This window comes from Narcine bancroftii, chromosome 7 (assembly GCF_036971445.1).
Source record: "Narcine bancroftii isolate sNarBan1 chromosome 7, sNarBan1.hap1, whole genome shotgun sequence".
In the NCBI taxonomy this organism is placed as follows: Eukaryota; Metazoa; Chordata; class Chondrichthyes; order Torpediniformes; family Narcinidae; genus Narcine; species Narcine bancroftii.
Window position 1 is genome coordinate 94,338,946 of NC_091475.1, and position 14,598 is coordinate 94,353,543.

At 39.8% G+C, this 14,598-nt stretch overlaps 1 long non-coding RNA gene across 1 annotated transcript; it reads left to right on the forward strand.

Annotated features, from left to right (window-relative positions):
• Positions 1 to 10,125: 10,125 nt before the first annotated feature.
• On the forward strand, positions 10,126 to 14,328 carry LOC138739910 (uncharacterized). Its single transcript, XR_011342546.1, has 2 exons — positions 10,126 to 10,164; positions 14,002 to 14,328. It is a non-coding gene; the product is annotated as an uncharacterized lncRNA (long non-coding RNA).
• Positions 14,329 to 14,598: the final 270 nt, after the last annotated feature.

The following is a 14,598-nucleotide window of genomic DNA, read 5'->3' on the forward strand; positions in this document are numbered from 1 at the left end:
CTACCCATGTTTTACTATTCAAATTCATTAGGCTTTGTTATAAATGAATTTTAAATTTGGACATACACATGGTAATAGGCCCTTTCGGCCTATGAGCCCATGCTGTTCAATTACACCCAATCAACCTACATTGCCTGGTAAGTTTTCAGTGATGGGATGAAACAGGAGCACCTGGAGGAAACCCAAGTAAACACATGGAGAATGTACAAACTCCTTACCGACAGCACCAGATTTATGTAATGACATAAATGTTCAACAGATCATCCAAGTCTAAAGATACTATTGAAGGAAGTTGTTCCAGGTGCCTTCAAATAAGTAAAGATTCACTATATTTCAGCATTTAATTGCATGTGCACACCATGGAACATAAAATAATACAGCACCGTGCAGCCCTTCAACCTACAATATTGTGCTGATCTATGAAAACCTATAAAACAATCTAATTTTTCCCCACCTCACACTCGTAACCCTCTGTTTTTCTTACAAATGATGCCCCAGCCATGTTGTTTCATGTATTTCTTCATAAGGATGAATGGTATTAGTTCAAACATTTGCATGGAATATTCTGTGGTAATAACAGTCCTTTTAAATGTTTGCTTCCCTTTTTTAGAATTAAACTTGTGCTCAATTTTAAGGGGCAAAGGGGATTAGGATCTACTACAGTTCAACCATATACTCTTTGCATATAAACAGCAGTAAACTTCATTCGCATGGAATCTGATTCCTGAGACATTGCGACCTGTCCTTTCACAGATGCAAGTATTGCAAGTAAATTGCTTTTGTTTCACACACTAACTCCAAAATGTGTTTGAGCTACAAATATATTAAAATAGCTTTCATATTTTTTTTAAATGGAAGGATTAAGATGCACTCAATCATGTCCTGATGTACAAATGAATGATAATTTAACAAGAGGTCAAAATGCAATGATTGTCTCTGGTTAGATCTCTAAATTTGTAAGCAATAATGTAATAGGCTCCTTCCTGTGAAGGTCACTGAAAATAATAAGGTGAAGCTTTGCTGGGATTTGAGCAGTATCAATTTTTCAAACAATCTAATTAGTTTGATCTGAGAAACTTGCAGGTGCTGTCCAGATACTGACTTCCAGCATACAAACAGCTGGGTGCTAAGAACTATCTTGGGAATATATTGCACTTGAAGCTGTAATGTAAAGTCTAAGAAAAGCTCCTCACAAAAAGGGTTGTAATTGTTAAATTACTCCGGATGCTCAGAATGATCAATCAGAGATTAAAGACACAGATGGCCTCAGTGCCCCTGAGGTGGACACACTTCCCAAATAGCTGTTCTCAATTGGCACTGCAGGAAATGCCATCACCCATGGCTGCCACTAATAGCAGCTAATGATGGTAAAAAAAAATTGCAATCTCATTGCAAACTAATCAATGAAGGTTTGTGCCTGGTTTCTCAAATGCCTATTTCTAAAGCATGAACACTATTGAAATTTAGGTCTGAAACCAACTATTCAACCAATTTTGCACATCTAAGCTGATCAAGAGCTATGGAGACTAATCACAGTTTTGAATCATAAAGGTATACAGCACAGACATAGGATCTTTGGTTAATTGAATCATGCCAAACATCAAGCACCCATTTACACTAAAATCTCAGCACTCTTATTTGCAACTGGATCGTCAACTTCCTGCCCTGCAGACCCCAGTCAGTGAGGATTGGTGACAATACCTCCTCCAAAATAAACCCTAATAAATGATGCCTGCACTCCTGCATAGTCAGTCCTCTACTACTTATACACTCCTGACAGTGTGGCTGAGTACTGTTCCAACTCCATTATAGGTTTGTAGGTGACAACACTGCTTTTGGAGGGATCTCAGATAATGGTGAGTACAGAAAGGTGAAAGAGAGTCTGGTAGTATGGAAGTCAGGATAACAGCCTTTCTTTCAATGTCAGCAAAATGGGCATAATTGAAAGGCTCTGGCCTGAAATGTTGACAATCCTTTTAAATTACCCTCTAAGTTCCTCCAGCATATTGTGTTTTGCTCCAGATTCCAGCATCTGCAGTCCCTTATGTGTCTCCGGGAATTTGTTGTAGACTTTAGGAAGTGAGGTGACCTAACTTACTGGCACTGAAGTGGAAATGATTGAGAGCTTCAATATTTTTTGGTGTAAATCTTGGTTATATTGCCACATCCAAGGAAGTGCACTGATGCTTGAACTTCCTCAGACATCTGAGGAAATTAAACTTGTTCTCAATGAACCTCTCAGCCTAAGTACACAAGAAACTAGGGTGTTGGAAACATAGCTCAAGCCATCACACAAACCGGCCTTCCATCTGCAAACTCCATTCTCATATCCTGTGGCCTTGGGAAAGGCAGTCAGCATATTAAAAACATCTCCCATCTTGGTCACACTCTCTTCTTCCCCCCCCCCCCCTCCCCACCCACCTCTCTTCAGGTAGAAGAAGCACATGCTTGAAAAGAAGCACCTTTAGGTTCAAGGACTGTTTTCTTTTGTTAACAGACACTTGAATAGACCTCCGATTAGTACGATGAGCCTTGTACAGTTTAACTGCACTTTTCTCTTTAACACTTTCCCCTGTATTTTTGTCTTGTGTGACATAATAACCTGTATTTTCTTTAATTGTATTTTTATTCTTTGCAATTCCTGTTGAACTGTACAGATTGAATTGTCTTGATAGTCCACAAAACAAACCTTCCCATTGTAACTTGGCACAAATGACACAAATAAACAATTCAATTATTGTTCCTGCGTTCCCATCATAAATACCTCAGACTCTTTTCATTCACCTACATACAAAGTGCAATTTACAGTGGCCAAACTGCGCATCTTTGGAACATGAAAGGAAGCCAGACCCAGCTGGGGAAACACATGCAGTCACAGGGAAAGCATGCAAACTCTACATGGATGGTTCAGAAGGCAGGAATAAATGGATGTCACTGGAACTGTGAGATAGCAGCTCTGCTATCTATACTGGCCTGTTCTCAATCCACAGTCTTTATTGGTACTTTTAAATCTAATGTGAGTTTCTGTCTCCACAATTCATTGAAGTGGTAAGATCCAGTTTTGCATAAATTATTTGCTCTGAGCATTCTTTCATCCTTTCTTCTCTTACCCTATTTCTATACTCCCTCAGTAATTGAAAGGAAGATAGATCCTTCAAATTCTTGTATCATGGCCTCACATAATGTTAGACTCATCACTTAAATATGTGTAATCATTGAAAGAAATGATGGCACTGGGTGGCTAATCATTTTTCACACCTAAATTTCATCATCTATGCTCATATCCTCATGACTCTCTGAATCTTCACTCACGTTGCTACCATCCCAGCTCCCAATTAGACTAACCCTCCCAATCCAGACTCCATGGACTTTTGCCCTCACCCTAATTTGATATTAGACTTCCCACCCTCAAAGTAGTCAGCATTGCCTCCCTCCAAGGATCTTTCAATAATGTCCAATGCCTTGTGTCCCACGTACCTCTGGAGTTTGTTATCATTTCCCAATTTCTGAGGGTTAAGTCATTATTGAAACATCCTTATTATGTTGTGCACCATTCCACAGTGCCGAATATGAGAAAAGTACATTAAAGATGAAAATATAGTGCCCTGCCTCAAAAATAATTCTTCAAATTATTAAAACATAAGATTTGGCATTATCTAATTTTATATTTTATTATTGGCCAGCATATATTAGATATATTACTATTTGGATTCATCATAATATCAAGATGCTTCAAGACGGATTGACCTAGAGATTAAATCTACTAAAACATATTCTCTCCTTTCGATACTTGGAACACCCTTGCCTTTTTTGGCTTCCAAGTTAATTGATAATTTGGTAGTCAGACACACTGAGAATTTGGTTTCAATTTTGAAAACATTTTGGTTACCATAGATTTTTATTCATTAGCTCTATTCAACATAACTCCTTTTTTTTAAAACCTTCAGTCCAAGACATTGGTTATACTAGAAGACTAAGTTTGGGTATCCAATCTTTTCTAGATCTATATACTAATCAAAATGTTGCTTATTTTGAACAATTATCTATTAAATGTAAAATACCTAAACACCAATTTTTTTGTTATTTACAGATTAGGAGCTTCTTTAAATTCTTCAACATTGAAGGTTGTCAGGATTTAGATCTTAACCTTATTTGGGGAATATAATTTTAAACCTAATCATAAAGGATTGCTTTCAGGCTTTTATGAATAACTTTTAAGATCTAGGGATAGTTGCTTGGGTGCTACTAAGAAATTATGGGAACAAGACTTTCAACATCCATTTTTCGAAACTTCATGGGATTCTATTTTTCAACGTGTACACTCGTCTTCTAGGTATTCATAAATATAATTTAAAGTAATCCATCGGGCCCACTTTACCAAGGTTCAGTTAGCTAAATGTTATCCTAACAGCTCCTGTAAATGTGATAAGTGCATAACCGGGGAAGGTACTTTGCTATGTCCTTCTCTCTTTAATTTTTGGAAAGGGCTATTTCACATCTTATCGTGAGATCTTAATAGCCATTTCATGGCTATTTTTGGAGTGACTGGGCCAATGGATTTAATAATGACTTTTCCACAATCCCATGTAGTGGCTTTTGCTTCTCTCATTGCTTCTCTCCTACCTGCTACCTCTACCTCTCCAACCTCTACCTCTCCAACCCTCCATTTCCCCCCTCACCCCGATACTCCCCACCCTTTCTATTCAGAGAGGTATTCACTCCACCTATTATGTCAGCTGTATTCTGTTGTCCCCGCCTACCCATTTTCACCTATGACCTCTTGCCCATGATTCTGTTCTCCCCCCTCTAACCCAGCCCCCCCCAACAATTTATTCTGGCACCTGCCTGCTTTTACCTCATACTTTGTGGTAGGTCTCAGGCCCAAAATGTTGGTTATGTATCTTTACATTTGTTACTTAAAGAACGTTGCATTACTTGCTAAGTTTCTCCACCATTTTTGTGTAAACATGAAGGAAGTAAGTCCATGAGTGAATCGCAATCCAGAGTGTTGAGGGGAAGAGCTTGGAGAGGTGAACTTGAAAAGGACCTTAGTCTTCCTGAAATGTGATACAGCATTAGGAATAAGGTAATCCAGAATCTCAATGAGTAGCCCTGCAGAATAAGTTAACATGACATGACCATTCATCTTATTCTAATATGGAACCATCATAAGTTTACATGACCCAACTCATTAAGCCTTGGACAAAGCCATTTGGAAGACTCAGTGATCATGATTAAAAATTTGATCCACATGTTGAATCGAGATGAACTGTTTTCCTGGACAAATTCAGCACCAACAAGGGAAGAGATAAAACCATCTGGCAATGCATGATTGACAAAGAGGTAAAATAGACATCCAAGTCGGTTAAGTTCCTTGTCTTAACTCAATGCTTGGAGTGCAGCCTAGTCATAACAAACATTTTATTTCTTCAGAGACACAAGCACAAGACAGCATGGCAATAGTCCAAGTCCAAGACTAAGCATTGGCTTTGTTAATATCATTATCAATTACTACTGGACTGACTATATCTATTAACCTTGCCTCAAAACATCAACAGAGGTGTTGATACAAGAAGATTAATGTTGAATCTCTCAATTACCCCATAAAGTCAGGCCATCTTGGACAGTGAGTGTTTCACAGTCAACCTGTCCACTTCCAGACTACAGGAGGCAGGGAGTGTCTACCTTGAAGTTTGCTATAATTGGCACCTGATCTACTAGACTTCTCAAACATAACGAACCAGGGCTAGATGTACAATAATGGCCAGGTGATCGAGAATCTAATTAACATCAAACATAAGGTATACCTGGATTGGATGGTCCATCTTTCCCCTTAAGAAAATAAACATCTCTACCAGCACCTGAAAGCGGAGGTCCAGCAGAAAGCACAAGACCTAGAAAGTCTACACTAAATGGAAAGAACTTACAAAGATTAAAACTGTCATAGGTCCTTTAGCACTTTTGAAACCATTTAGGCTTGAATGAACTCAACAGAGAGAGAGAAGCAGCAAACTCCACTGCAACAAAAACAATGAAGATCTTCTCATCTATGACAGTTGGTATCACAAGTGCCTTTAACTCCATCTCACAAAGTATCCACCTGCCCACTCTGTCAGCTACCATATGCGCCAATGTGATAAGAATCTTTAGTTCTCACATTAGCCTCATCACGTAAACCAGAAAATTGGAAAGGAAAGATCTGCAGAGACTTTCAAATAAAGAGATGATATATTCAATTATCTAACTCAGTCCAAATCATAAGATCCTGGAAAATTTAATTCAGCCCATGATCCTTGTTCCTGCCAGTTCATGCTCAATGGCCATGGGTAGGTCAGTATTCTTCTGCTGGCTGCTTCATAAATTCATAGCAGAATTTCTAGGGCAATGTGTCTTTCCTAGGTGGATTATCTTCCTGCATCATTTCTAGCTAGATATTTCCAAGTAGGTTGCCTTCTTGTTCTTGAAGACATGTAGGTTAAAGTGATCTGGAGTTGGAATGCTCAGAAATGTGTGATACACATACCACATCATCCCCATACAATGGTGAAAGGTTGGCCTTAGACGCTTACTCAACAGGAATGCTTCATGTAAATTTTGCAGCTCAGGGTCAACACGGGCTGTTTAATTTTTTGGTAATTAGTTTTTGAACTTCAGGATTTACGATTACTGACTTCTTCAGCTAAAGCTCAAATTCTATTTCTGAGAGAGTGGGGATGGCATCCACATTAGGACACAAAACAAGTTACGTTTCAACTTGAATGTTGGAATGCACTAAAGTAAGAAATGATGAAAACATTTCACATCCCTTTCAGAATGTCCCAACTCGTTTTACTGCCAATAAAGTAATTCTGAAGTGTTGTCATTGTTCCGTCATTGGAAATAAACAACTAATTTAACTGCAGCAAGCACACAGAAACAGCATTATAATGGTAATAAGATAGCCTTATAATTGAGGAATAAAATTTGTTCAGGATACTGGTGTTATCACAGCTGGCACTGCCTGACTTCTGGGTAGATTCTTTATTTCACAGAATTTACATTCCCTTGTTTGTGTTCTTCCTCTCCAGATTTTTTCATCTCATGACTGTTGAGTTTCTTTTAACATGCTCACTCTCTTCCTACCCTAATTACCTGCTCAACTGAATGACTTCAGCTATGACATCCCTCTGCAATCCTGGCCTCTTAGAGGCATTCCTATTCTTCTCCCACTCTCTTGGCAACTTGTTTTCTTTCTTTTTGAGTTCTGAAGAAGGGGCATTGATTTGCAAAGTTGTTTACTTTTGCACAAATCAGTAACCATTCTATATATTTTATATATTTCCAGTACCAGTATTTTTATTGATTTTCCTTCATTTCTCCTCTCCTGCTTTTCTTTCAACTACTGTAGTACCATGTGAGCTCCAGCATTCACTTGAGTGAGCCTCAGTTTAATATTTAATCATTATGTAATGTCTGAATATTATTTTGAATCCTACAACCTTCTAACTCAAGTGTGAAAGCTTTTTGATTTGTAAAGGAATTGCATTTTTGCGTGGATTCTGATTTCACCATTTTCATTTTGAAGAGTAAGAACATGATCCTGGAGAAACTCAGCAGGTCAAACTGTGTCCTTTTTATAAGCAAAGGTAAAAATACATAGTCAGCATTTTGATAAAGAGCTCAAGCCTGAAATGTTGATTATGTATTTTTACCTTTGCTAAGTAAAGAACACTGATTGACCTACAGAGTTTCTCCAGTTTTTGCTTGGGTTTATTTGGGTTTACTTTACTTCAACCACGGTGCCTTACATATTTTCATGTTTTACTTCAGTTTGAAGAGTTCTAGTCGAAGTGGGATGAGCCGAGTTTTACATCCATCCCTTCACCAGTTGGATATTTTCAGTTCATATGGTTAGTGACCTTATAATACTTAAGCCTGTGAGAGACTGAAGAGGTTCTTCTGAATATCCACTGCAAATGAAACTTGACTGAAAAACCTTGCAAACATGATGGATATTTTGGTAGATCCTTAGAATTGCACTGAAGTTAACAGGAGGCAAGTGAGAATATAATTCTTGAAATACTTGGTAAATAACTTCATCAGTAACAAAAGGAGTACAAGTATTCACTGGGCTTTGGTGGTGGACCAACCACTTGGAAATTCAACATCACCTGGATGCAAACTATGAGGTACTACTGAACTCAACTTGAAGGTGGAAATCTTCTGCCTTCCACTGTTGTGTTAGCCTGAAATAAGTTAAAGATATCAGCTGATTTCCAGCTGCAATTTGGTTTGGGATATTATGGGAAAGGGGTACAGGGATGGGGCTGCAGACAAGAGTTGCAGATTGACAAAGGTGAATTAAATGTTGGCGACCAGACTTAGCGAGGCCTGTGATCATCCCTTGTCCCAGGGTCTAAGGAGCTTGGAGAGAATCAGAAATTCTGCTAAGGATAGCCTCCAGATGGCAGCAAAGACCAGTTAAAACAATGAGGGCATTGAAAACTTATTACATCATAATTGTAAGGGACCCTGATTAATGGGCAGCTCAAGTCTTGGTGGGAGTTGTGTCAGGCAATGTTCATGAGTGTTTGAAGTTATGCGAGGAAAGAAGTTCTGATGCCTGATGAAGTAGTAAGTAACCAAAGGGGTATCTACCAGAGTTCTGGGGGGATTCCATCCATACCTGCTGCTTTGCCACTTTTCAGTTTCAGCCTGCAAGCTCACACCAAGACACAAGAGAAACTTGTCCGTGAACTACTCTTTGCAGATGATGCCGCTTTAGTTGCCCATTCAGAGCCAGCTCTTCAGCGCTTGACGTCCTGCTTTGCGGAAACTGCCAAAATGTTTGGCCTGGAAGTCAGCCTGAAGAAAACTGAGGTCCTCCATCAGCCAGCTCCCCACCATGACTACCAGCCCCCCCACATCTCCATCGGGCACACAAAACTCAAAACGGTCAACCAGTTTACCTATCTCGGCTGCACCATTTCATCAGATGCAAGGATCGACAATGAGATAGACAACAGACTCGCCAAGGCAAATAGCGCCTTTGGAAGACTACACAAAAGAGTCTGGAAAAACAACCACCTGAAAAACCTCACAAAGATAAGCGTATACAGAGCCGTTGTCATACCCACACTCCTGTTCGGCTCCGAATCATGGGTCCTCTACCGGCACCACCTACGGCTCCTAGAACGCTTCCACCAGCGTTGTCTCCGCTCCATCCTCAACATCCATTGGAGCGCTCACACCCCTAACGTCGAGGTACTCGAGATGGCAGAGGTCGACAGCATCGAGTCCACGCTGCTGAAGATCCAGCTGCGCTGGATGGGTCACGTCTCCAGAATGGAGGACCATCGCCTTCCCAAGATCGTATTATATGGCGAGCTCTCCACTGGCCACCGTGACAGAGGTGCACCAAAGAAAAGGTACAAGGACTGCCTAAAGAAATCTCTTGGTGCCTGCCACATTGACCACCGCCAGTGGGCTGATAACGCCTCAAACCGTGCATCTTGGCGCCTCACAGTTTGGCGGGCAGCAGCCTCCTTTGAAGAAGACCGCAGAGCCCACCTCACTGACAAAAGGCAAAGGAGGAAAAACCCAACACCCAACCCCAACCAACCAATTTTCCCTTGCAACCGCTGCAATCGTGTCTGCCTGTCCCGCATCGGACTGGTCAGCCACAAACGAGCCTGCAGCTGACGTGGACTTTTTACCCCCTCCATAAATCTTCGTCCGCGAAGCCAAGCCAAAGAGATCTACCAGAGTTGACTTTGCAGAGGTGGGATGTGGGGACGGAAAGAGGCACCATAAGTGCATTGAAAGTTTAATTTTGGTGAGAGATCATCCATGTATTATAGCTGACTCTTATTTCATTGACTGGAAGCAGTATCCTTCATCAAGGACTTGATAACCTATTGCTGAGTATCTGATGACTCCTGCCAATGACTTGCATTTTCCGAATTTTTCCTGTTAAGTTCTCTGAGCTCCATGTGAAGAGTATCAGCAAATCTGACAAGGATATCCTCCAGATGGCAGCAAACACCAGTTAAAACAATGAGGACATCAGTACTTGAAAGCTTTATTATGTCATAATTGTAAGGGACCCTGTGGAACAACACTATTTCAAGGTAGAAGGGTTATAAGAGATAAAATCATGGAGGAGCTGGACTTTGGTGGAGGAAGGTGAGATCCTGTGATAGTAAAATGAGAAGAAGAAAATGCTATTACTTTTATCTTCACTTTCTTTGTCAGGTCATTGTATTTCCATGTTCCAGGGATGAGTGAGGTGTCCTTCTCACTGATAACTCCCATCATACACCTCTGAAGAAGATATGTTGATTTCATCTTATGTAGGCTGGAGTAGAAGACTTAATTCACAATTATTAATAGGTTGCTGCTCTGGAAATTCTAAGCTTTCTACTTGCCAAAGCTGAAGTGATGATGTTTTTTTAAAAAAATTCATAATAAAATTCTATAATAAAGAGAAGTGATATATTGTTACACTCATTGTGTTTTCAACAAACTGTTAACATTTTAAATTGCTCCAGGCTTTAAAATCTATTTTAAGCTGTCTTAGGGCACGAGGGTTATTACTTGTTCTGCATGTACCCTTGTGAAGGTGGTGGTGAGTACATTTCTTCAAAACCTGGTAGTTCTGAAAATGCATTAAGGCGAGACTTTACAAGCAGCAGTGAAGAGATATATCTCCAATTCAGGATAGTGTTTAGAAGTTGGAAACGGGAATTGGAGTTTGTGATATTTTCACGGGTTTTGGTGGTGGAGACTGTGGGCATGAGCAGAGTTTGTTGAAGATCCTGTGGTTCAACAACTGGAGAAAATAAATTGTTCTATTGTTTCCACACAAAAATTCACTCACATATTATAAGGAGGCTATCATTCTTGATGGTCTATCAATATGTAAATGAGCTGAGCATGCAAATCATTGTGGCGTCATGGGCACATTTCATTGCAGATTTGTGGAAATGATATTGGATAGTATAAAAAAAATGAAGAAACTGATGAAGAACACAAAGCCGATTGAAGGTTTGTGCCTGCTGCAACATTATTTACAATTTTGTGAATGCTCTTTTGCATTGCAAAGTGACCAAATGTTATTGAAAAGAGGCTAAAATAGAATCTCAGTACACACAGGAAAGTGAGATTGGCAGGACCATGTGCCTAAGCGGGTCCATATGACTTTCTAATAATTGATTTTATTTAAGCGAGTGGAAAATTGGGCAAGTTCTATAATGAATGAGTAACCTGCTCATGCAATGTTTCTTTTTGCTTACATCCATTACAATTTAATACATGGTTGAAAAGATGAAGAAAATCTCCCCATTCTTTAATGGGCTTCATAATAACTGAATTGAATTGCTCATTATCTTGTGGGCAAAACATTGAAAACCGTGTTCTCCAGTAAAGTAAACCCAAGGCTTTGGTTCATGTTGCATTGAAATAAAAGACTGCTATGTAAATGTGTTTTCAGGTTCTTTTCCTAGTCAAATTAAAACTGGCTTCATTCCTTAAGATTTCTCACTTTACAAAGTGACATTTATTTCAGTAACACCAATGCAACAGTTACATTATATCTAGTTGTTGCAATTCCTTTAATGTTATTATGAGCTCAGTAAATCATTGGATTAGTTATGATGTGAAATTGGAGGTGGTTTGAGAAGTGGATCTATCTGTCACAAATATGTTTGTTTCTTATCTGAGGTCAAGTTATTGAAGCCATTCTTTTAGAAGTGGAAGCATGAATTATTTTGCTCTCCTACCAAAAGAGACCAGTGAGTAATGTCTCATCTTAGCCATCCACAATAGGTTCTTTGGTCTTGCTAATGTTGAGAGTGAGATTGTTGTTTTGGCACCACACAACCAGATTTTTGATCTCCGTTCTGAATTCTGACTCATCAGTATCCATCATTCAGCTCAACAACAGTGGTGTCATCACACAATGTATAGATTTTATTGCAGATGATTTTAACAACACAGCCATGGGTCCAGAGCAGGGGTGGCCATTTTTTTTTGGTTGTGGGCCACATACTGAAAAATATGAGAAGTCACGGGCCAAGCAATATTAAGCCTGGCAGTTTTCAAACATCATCAACTCCTATAACACATTGTTTAAAGCTTGTAGAGAGCCAATGGCAGTTGCACTGGAGGGACTGCTGAGACTTAACTTCCCACTTTCTACAGGTTTACACCAACAGCAGTACTGTTGGTACAACAGCTTTGGCAGTGCTATCATTTCTTCTCTAATGGGCCACTTAAAAAAGGAAATGGCACGAGAGCTATAGCTTGGTAACCCCTAGTCCCTAGGGAATAGAGCAAGGAATATGCACATAGCCTTGAGATGCCCCAGTGTTGATAATCAGTGAGATGGATGTGACGTTGCCAACCTGCACTAATAGAGGCCTGCCGGTGAGTTCCTCCAGCATCTGCCATCTCTTGTGTCTCCTCACACAACAATTGATGCTGCATTCCTCAGTTAACTTGGAGTCCCTGCAGCATCTCATTGTTTGGATTGGTTGAGTCTTGTCTTCCTGGAGTGTATAAGGCTTTATTTATAGAGTTTTATAAGATCATGATGGGAAAAAGTAAGGTGATAGTCATAGACTTTTTCTATAAGACATTGGAGCAGAAATAGGCTATTCAGCCATTGAATTTTCCCCATCATTCAATCATGAGCTGATCTATTTTTCCACTCCACCCCTCTGCCTGGCCTTCTCCCTATAACCCTTTGATGCCCTGGCTAAACAAGAACCTATTGATCTGTCTTAAACACACCTAATGACCTGGCCTCCACAACCACCTGTGTTAACAAATTTCACAAATTTACCACCCTCTTGCTGAAGAAATTCCTACATATCTCTGTTCTAAGCAGATGCTTTTCAACCTTCAATGTTGAAGTTGTGCTATCTTGTCCTAGATTCTCCATCATGAGAACAACATTTCCACGTCTACTCTGTCCACACCTTTCAATATTTTGCCAGGGTAGAAGAATCTAAAACTAAAGGGACAATATCTAAATTGAACATGGGAAAATTTGTAGAAAGGACCTGAAGAGCACCTCTAACATACAGAGGGTGTGGATTTATGAAACAAGATGTCAAAGGAAGTGGTAGACACGGGAACTATTTAAAAAGAATTAAGTCATGTACATAGCTATGGACAGTTCAGAGGAATCAAAACAATTTTGTCAGCAAGGGTTAGTCGTGCTTTTGTCTGTGTTGCAAAACTCTCTGATGTAGTTCATTGGCCACAAAACTAAACATAACACACAAACAGGCAAGTAATATGTATGCAGGACAAATATACATATATGATTAATAAATAAATAAATATTCTTTGGTAAATATGAAAGTCTAGGATGGTAAGTGTGAGCAGTTTCTTTGGTTGCTTAGCATTCTCACTTCCTGCAGGAAGAAGCTGTTTCTCAATCTGGTGGTGCTGGCTCCTATACTCCTGCATCACTTTCCCGACAGAAGTAGCTGAACGATGCTGTGTGCGGGGAGGAAGGGGTCCTTAACAATTTTTTGTGCTCTTCTTCGGACAACAATCCTGGTAGATCACATTGATGGGGAATTGGTGAGAGACCTCAGTGATCCTCTCTGCCACTCTTATGGTCCTTCAACCTCCGGTCCAATTCTCTATAGCAACTGTGCCTCACTGTGATGCAGTCAGCCAAGATGTTCTCAAAAGATATCCTGACCTGATGGTGGTGGAAGCCTTGCCTGCTCCTAGCTTTTCAGGAATTGCAGTCGTGTTTCACCTTTCTGACAAGTGAGGAGATGTGGGTCCAGGATAAGTCACTACTTAAGTGGACTCTGAGGAACAATGCTCTACTTTCTCCACTACCAATCTATTAGTGTGTAGTGGAGGGTGGCCATCTCTAGTACTCCTGAAATTCACAATCATCTACTTTGTCTTGTCCATGTTGAGATACAGGTTTCTATTCTCTCACCATATCATGAGTTTTCCACCTCTTCTCTCTAATAACACTCACTGTTGTTGCAGATGAGACCATCTACTATTATATCATCTGCAAACTTGACTACTGGATCTGGATCAAATGATGAAGCAGAAACGTTTGTAGCATTCAGAACAGCAAGTCCAAGGACTGTGTGCAGCAGGTCTGAACATGAACAGTGGAAGATGTGTGCACCATCTCAAGCTACCCAACTGGGTCATTCTTATCATAATCTCCAGGCCCATATTGGCCATGTCAACCATCTCAGAACTCACAGGACTGGAGTGGAATCATTATATTCTACTCCAAGGGCCCATTAGCAAGACTAAAATTAAATAGCTATGATCTTATAAACACACAGCTCTTTCACAGTACTGATGGATTCTCACTTTCTTTGCTTTCATCATTTTTTTCTAGACATGATTGGAATCTTGTCATTATAGAGTCCTTTGCTGAGTTTGTTTTTGCATATCCTATTTATGGATTTTACAGAGACACATTAATTGCCATGAATCTTCTCTGAACCAGATCAGATTTCAGATTTATTGTCAGAGTACATACATTACATCTCAGAGATAGTTTTTCCTGTGGGCGAGGCAGAATTATCAATTATTGATAGTGCAAAAAAAAACTGTTCAGTGTAT